Source organism: Camellia sinensis, chromosome 10 (genome assembly GCF_055761805.1).
Source record: "Camellia sinensis isolate YWXY chromosome 10, ASM5576180v1, whole genome shotgun sequence".
In the NCBI taxonomy this organism is placed as follows: domain Eukaryota; kingdom Viridiplantae; phylum Streptophyta; class Magnoliopsida; order Ericales; family Theaceae; genus Camellia; species Camellia sinensis.
In genome coordinates this window covers 6,781,184-6,788,279 of record NC_138970.1, presented here as the reverse complement: position 1 = coordinate 6,788,279, position 7,096 = coordinate 6,781,184, and positions in this window count along the sequence as shown.

Here is a 7,096-nt window from a genome sequence, read left to right as displayed (position 1 = left end):
CCACCTCAGGCAAGCCCGTCACCACTCAGTTGTTGGATTTCGAGGGCTCAGATACTGCGAGTATGTAAAGTGGACCGCCTGCGGGCAACATTTGGTGTATTTTTGAAGCGTCTGGCACGTATTTTTGAGCATCGGTGAAACCGAATTTTGTGAATCTTGGCTTGGATGTCGAGTCAGTCTTTTGTTTTGAGTCTGTCTCTTTGTCTTGAGTCAGTCTTTTTTTGCTTAAGGGTCTGTCTGATTGTATCGAGTCAGTCCCTGTTGTATATAATACCCGGTGATTCAGGGGTTGTTGTCCCGAACACCGTCTTGTTTTGTAATTATCTGTTTTTGTTTTGAGTCTGTTCCTGCCGAGGGGCCAGTTGCACCAACAGAGCCGATTGAAACAGCTGTTGCTATCTCAACTTCATGCTCGCTTTCAGCATAAGTGCCAGAGAATTTGATTGGACTGACAGTACATCTCGCCTGCTCTCCTGTGTGCCAAACTCATTGCAATAACCTAGAATTTTCAAAAAAAACAAACCTTTTGAACACTGCGGTGATAAAAACGAAGATGAAGGAATTCCTCGGGTTTTGCAAAATTTTGATCATTTTGAGAGAAAGAGAGGCATGCTAAGCCTTTTTATGAATGAAGCCATGCTTGTCGGCGTGAGTACTGAGAAGGACCCTGGCCTGATCCAGATTGGTTCCACACTATCTTCGGCGTGAGCGATTCGTCGTTTCCTTAAAAACTTTCAAAAGCAAATGTTTTACGCGGCCCTGCGAAGACCTGTGTGGAATCGCTCTTGAGATTGCGCAGCCTAGGATCGCTCTCAGCCTCAAGATTCAACCCGTTTGCTTTCCGATTTTGAACCCGTTCAGAACGTTCAGAAAGTTCAACGGACAAACGCCATGGAGGCCCGTGTGGCCAGTTTCGAAATTGCCCTCGAGCAGGAGGCACCAAAGCCGAATCAGAAAGAGTAGATCTCGTCGGAAGAAGCTCGTAGAGCAACTGGGATGGATTCTCCGCAAATCAGTGCAACAGCCGTTCTCCTAGACACAGAGAGGCTTCAATTTCAAAAAAAAAAAACATTTGGCATGGACTTGCTACACTTTTACCCTTTGAGAGGCTCGCTGGGCCGAAAACCCGGAAGGGCGACCCAGGCAAAAGTTAGAGCAAGAGAAAAATACAAAAAAGAGAAAAATATAAAAAGAAAGATTGAAAAAAAAAGAGAAAAAAAAAAAGCAAGAAAAGAAAAAAAAAAGAAAAAAGAAATAGAAAATGAAAAGAAGCTCGCAAGGTCGAAAACCCGCATTGGGCGCCTTGGCAAAAGTGAGAGCCAAACAAAGTGAAGGTTAAAATACCCGAGTGGACCTTAACCGGAACTACGTAAGGCTTGATTCCCATGTTTGGGATACGTAGGCAACTTCATCATGAAGTCCAGCCCCCAACGCTTTCATAAGCGTCTCAGTCCATGCAATGGTTTCGATTTCATCTCAAAGTCCAGCCGCCAACACCCTCCAAAGGCGACTGTGTCCATATATTTGTTGTGATCGTCTTCGTCATCTCTGTGTCTGAGAGTTCGACCACCGCCAATGAAGACTGTCTGCGGATTGCTGCGGCACCATCCCAAACAAGGGGCAACTTTCTGTTGCCACAAGCCGTCGTGAGACGCCATTCAGACTAGGGGCAACTTTCCGTTGCCTCACACCCCCCCTTCAAACCAGGGGCAATTTGCCATTGCCTCCGATCCGAGGTTGCACATCTCGAAGAGTAAGTTCCATGCTCGTTGAGCATCAGCTGTTTGAAAAATAGTTTCTGAAAATTTTTACTGAGGTTGACTATTTTCTCGAAAACTATTTCATTTTCCAAAACCGGACCATTGTCTTGGACCCAAAAGGAAAATTTTCAGTGCTCATAGCCTGACTTGCATGTTTTTCAAATAAAAAATCGAACGAGCGCGCTAATCCGACTCTCATTTTGATCAAAACTGTTTTAGTAGAAAACAAAAACAAAGAATGGTCAAAATGATGAACTAGGGGCACAGTTGAGCCAGGCGTTCTGTCTTTCCCCCGCCATCGACGTACTTGCCAGAAAAGCGCTCTGCCCGCCAGAAGAAATAGCTGTGAGCTAACGGTATTGAGCATGAACCCACACCTTTCTATTTATCCATCAATCACCCCGGGGAGGGATGAAAAATGAGAGAATGAAGAATAGAGAGGTGTAAGTTGAGGGAAAAGTGAGGAAAAGGGTCTTGAGAGAAAATCCGAGCGTGAGAGTCGAGTGATGTGAGGATCACAAATCAGAAAGGGTGGGAAACAATACCCAGATTGAACTGGCTCCTCGTGGTCCGAGGTCTCCCATCTTCGTTTACGCGTCTGTGTGTCGTGTCTCTTTCATTTGACGGTCTCGTCTTTTGTTTTGAGTCTCTCCCGAGCGTGTCTCGTTGTGTTTAGGTCGTGTACCTCTTTGTTTGAGTCCTCCCCGCTGTGTTCAGTTGTAGACTCGATATCCTGGTTTTTTTTTTTTAAAAAAAAAAAAACCCTCATTCGATTTCGAAAATCATTTATGCTCAGAATGCTGTGCCATTCTCTACATTTGAACGTGTCTCGACTCCAACCGGTTCCATCTTTGAGGTCCGTCCTGTCAGATTGGGCTGTTTGTTTGAGAATTGCCGTGTGCAGGATGAATCGAATGCTGTGTTATGGGCTGTATGCAGATTAATCCCCAACAGAGTAAGGGCTGTGTGTCCAGAATCAGGCAGTGGGTTGCTTGGGTTATTTTGGCTGTTGGCTGTCTAGTTATCTGATTATTACAGTGCAAGTGTTCAATTTTCAGACAACCAATCAATTCCATTTACATTGAGGTGTAACATGATGAGATGTGATGCAGTGCATGAAATGTGTGAATGTAAACACTTTTTTTAAGATTAAAAATCTGTTCATTTAACTATCTTTTCAAATGTACAAGTTTTAGAAACAAAATCTGCCTGCGGCAGTACAAGGTAATCTATCTACCAACAAAAAGAAAAGTACAAGGAAAGAAAAAAAAGATAGCAAAAATCTGCATCTGTGTCAAGCACTCCAAGGGCCGTCAGTCCATCCTAGTCCTCTTCCTAGACGAGGGTCCAGGAGCATCATCAGTGTCGTCGTCAGAGCCCGAGCTAGAACCGTCTCCGGTCTCCTCCTCCGATGACCCTGCCTCCGCCTCTGACTCCTCGTCATCATCATCGTCCGGGACTGGAGCTCGCGAGCTACTCCCAACGTGAGTACGCCCTCCCCTGGTACGGGGAAATATCCTGCCCTCCTCATCTCTCCCCCGAGCAGGGACAGAAGGTCTAGCCGGAGCACCTCCTGCCATGGGAGTCTGGAAAAGAGGCTGAAAAAGTACACAAAAGGGAAATGCATCAGTATACTGTAGACTGTAGACAGTTTATCAGTGCAGAATACAGTGTATGAGTACAGTGTAAGAATGCCGTGAGCAGTCTATCAGTGCAGAATGCAGTATATGAGTACAGTATGAGAATGCCGTGAGCAGTTTATCAGTACAGAGTACGGTGCAGAATGCAGTGTATGCAGTGTTCAGATACTGTGAGATCAGTGTATCAGGTGTTGTGCCGTGCATCAGATTATGTAAAGCAGTGTATGAATGGTTTCAGGCCAGTGTCAGAAGGACATACCGGTATGCTGTAGACGGCTAGGAGGTCAAATGTCCGCTGGAGCATCCCCATCATCGAGGCATTCATCGCCAACGACTGACGGGTGTACTCAGAAGAAGCCTGCAAAGGTATCAGATGCATTAGTATTCTGTGGAATATCAAGTAAACTGAAATGAAATAACTATACAAAAGTGCAGTAGTACATACCGGAGGTAAGTCGGGGACGTCAACGAACTCGTGCCCAGCCGGTGGAGGGGCGAAGGGGATCTGATAGGTCGACCCACCCTGCCCCTGGAAAGTCAGTACAGCGGGCAGGGCAGGCCAGCCAGCTCCTCGTCCTCCCCGCACTCCGCCCCTGCCACGGACCCGGGCCCTCCTCGAAGATCCAGCCCCTGCTCCCGCTCCGGCCCCAGCCGCCGATGCTACAGGCCTGGCCCCCCCTGCTCGACGACCGCTCAAGGGACGCATCAGGTACGTCCGCACGTACTCCTGATAGTCGCCGGTGCCTCGGAAGCCGGCCTCCTCCCAGCCGATGGAGTAATCATCCAGCTGCTCAGGGGTCAGCCCCTCGGTCTCCCTCATCTCTGCAGGAGGGTGAACCGGGACTATCTGCTCAGGTAACCCGCGGGTCTGGCGTAGAAAACGCTCCCCCAGGTACCAAGCCCGACAGACCGGGCCCTCAAGCAAAATCAGAAAACGCGAGGTCTCCTCAGCACCAGGGAACCGACCCCGCATCGCCGACGGCAGCGAAGCCCATGGCCGCCATGTGATCTGAAAGTAACAGACAGTTTGTTATCTACTGTTATTGAAACATGCAGTGGGAAAGCGAAGCTAAACGAACTGAAAGTAAAGCATACCTCTGTGGGGGTGATGGTGTCGAAATATCGGCGGAAGAAGCCGAATGTCTCTCGTGGTCGCCGGGTGCATCTCCCGTCAAAGCGACTCGAGAACGGGACAGCCGGAGGAGGCTCCGCGACTGGCACGGGTGCAAGCCTAGGAAAGTAGGCGTAAACCCACAACTGCAAAACAGATGTCAGTATGACCATCAGATAAAGCAGGATATACAGAATAAAGCAGAAATGGCAGAGCCGTGTGTTGAGCCGTGTATTGTGTGCAGTGCACAGTGTGAGCAGTGTACAGTAAGTGTAAAGCAGAATGTATGTGTGTGCCGTGTGTACAGTATACAGTGAGTGTAAAGCAGACCGCAGTGTGTGCAGTGTACAGAGTACAGAGAATATCGGACAGAAATGAAAAGCAGAGAAGGAATGTACCTCCCAAGCCCGCCAGTAACCTCCAAGCAGCTAGCCGCTGCCGCGAGAAGCCGAGCTCATATATCCGTACAGGGTGGCCAGAGTAGCGCCGCCCCAGTCATAGTGCAAGATATCTCGGACGTCCACCAGTGCGCTGAGAAGGCAGAGAGGCACGGTGTTCGCCCGGTCGGCGAAGATGGTAGTCCCGAACAGGAACATGAGGAAGCCACGAGCATACCTCTCCTCGTCCTCCGGGGTCATCTGCACCTCCTCCCCCAATGCGGGCTGGAACCAGGAGTACCGGACGAAGCCTGGACGAGCTAGTGGTGGGGCCTCCTCCAGTAAATGGACCTGAGCGGCGGTCCACTCATCCATATCGGTGTCGAAAGGGATCGGATCCCCCCCTACCCCGATGCCTGTGAGCATCGAGAAGTCATAAGGGGTCATCGTCATGTCCCCTGCAGCAGAAAAATGGAAAGAATCGGTGGTGTCCCACCACCTCTCCGCCAAAGCAGCAAGGAGAGGCCTGCATGTGGACAACCTAGAGAGCCCTCGGCAGAAGGTGCCGAAGCCCGCTCGGTCCACGATGCGCTGGACCGCATCAGGGAGCTCATCATACCACTCCCGCGCACCAGTATTCCCATACCCGCGAATGGTATGGGAACCCTCCTGCAAACGGAAAATGACAATTGCAAGACAACATTCAAAATGCAGTTTTGAAAAGACAGATATGGCATGTATGCAAGTTTGTCAGATTCAAGCAGATACCGGGTGCCGGTGTGCTTACAGTAAAATACGTGTGCTGTGTCAGCGTGTTTGGGCGTTTCAGAACAGATATGGCATGTATGCAAGTTTGTCAGGTTCAGACAAATACTGGGTGCCAGTGTGTATGCAGTGGAATACAGTGTATGCCGTGTGTTTGAGTAATTCAGGGCTAGTGCAGTGTGTGTGCATGTGTCAGTCTCAAGCAGATATCAGTTGTATGTATGTTTACAGTCAACTACGGTCTACGGCGTATCAAATTTCAGCAGTTAGAGAATACAACTAACTATGGCAGTTTTGTATCCTACATTGCAGAAAGTAAAGCAGAAGATGAAGAGTTACCTCGGAAGTGCCGAATGAAAGGTGGGAGGTAGGCTTGCGCAGCAGTAGCTCAGGCGCCGCGTATCTCTCAAAGCTCCGGAACTGACGCAGGCCGTCTGGAGGCAGAACGTGGATCGCCGGCCGGTAGGTCGCCGGGTCGAACGGGCGCTCGCTCAGTGGTAAGAGCTCGACCCCGGGATCCATCTCGTGGTCCGGGGGAGTCCCGCCACGTGGAATGTCGTCCGCCATGTAGAGAATGGTGTGAAAATGGCCCAGAAAAGGAAAACCGAGCCGGAATACGAAGAGTCAACTGAAAAGTCAACTCCCGAGAGGGTCGGAAATGGCTGGGAAGGTCGGAATGTGAAGATGTACGGAAATGAAGAGCAAAGTGAGGGGAACGAACCCCGAAAAGGCTAGAACGCCAAACGAGGCACCGAAACGAAAATGTGATCGGTGGAAAACGTCCGAAACGCGAAGAGGAACGCGAATCCGACGACGAAACGGGCGTAGAACGCGAAGAAATGGACGAAAAAGGAGACGGAAAAGCTCTAGAGAGAGAGAACAAAGGTTTTCGACGGTGGAGAAATGAGGAAATAGGGCTTGAAGCCCTATTTTATAACACTTGAGGTGAAAAGACAAAACTGCCCCGCACCAGCAACTGTTTGCCGGTCGGCAATGTTTTGTGCCGGCCGGCACTTTTTTGTGCCGATAGAATTGTGTTTTGTGCCGATGGCCAGCCGTTGGCCTCATCTTTCGGCCGGTGGGGTTCCCACAGTCTTGTTTAGGCCATATGAGAAGTTCGTGGTCTTCAAAGCTCAAGAAAGTGCAAGAAAGTGCATCTCCGACATTCAACCGGCCTCCGTTTTGACCGCGGGCCGTGTCTCCAGTGCGTGGCACTAGAATTCGTGCAAGGTGTATCCTTTTTGTATCCTTTTGAATTCAAAAGTTACCCCATGTGTGTTGCACAAGTTCATCACACTACTTCGATGCATTACATCGCGCTGTCGTGCGGCACACATTTGCATTGTTATGCACGTATTACAAGCCTCGCAACACGCACCCCTTTGCATTGTCGTGCACATTTCTCATGCATCGTCATTGCATTTCCATTCCATGCATTGTCAT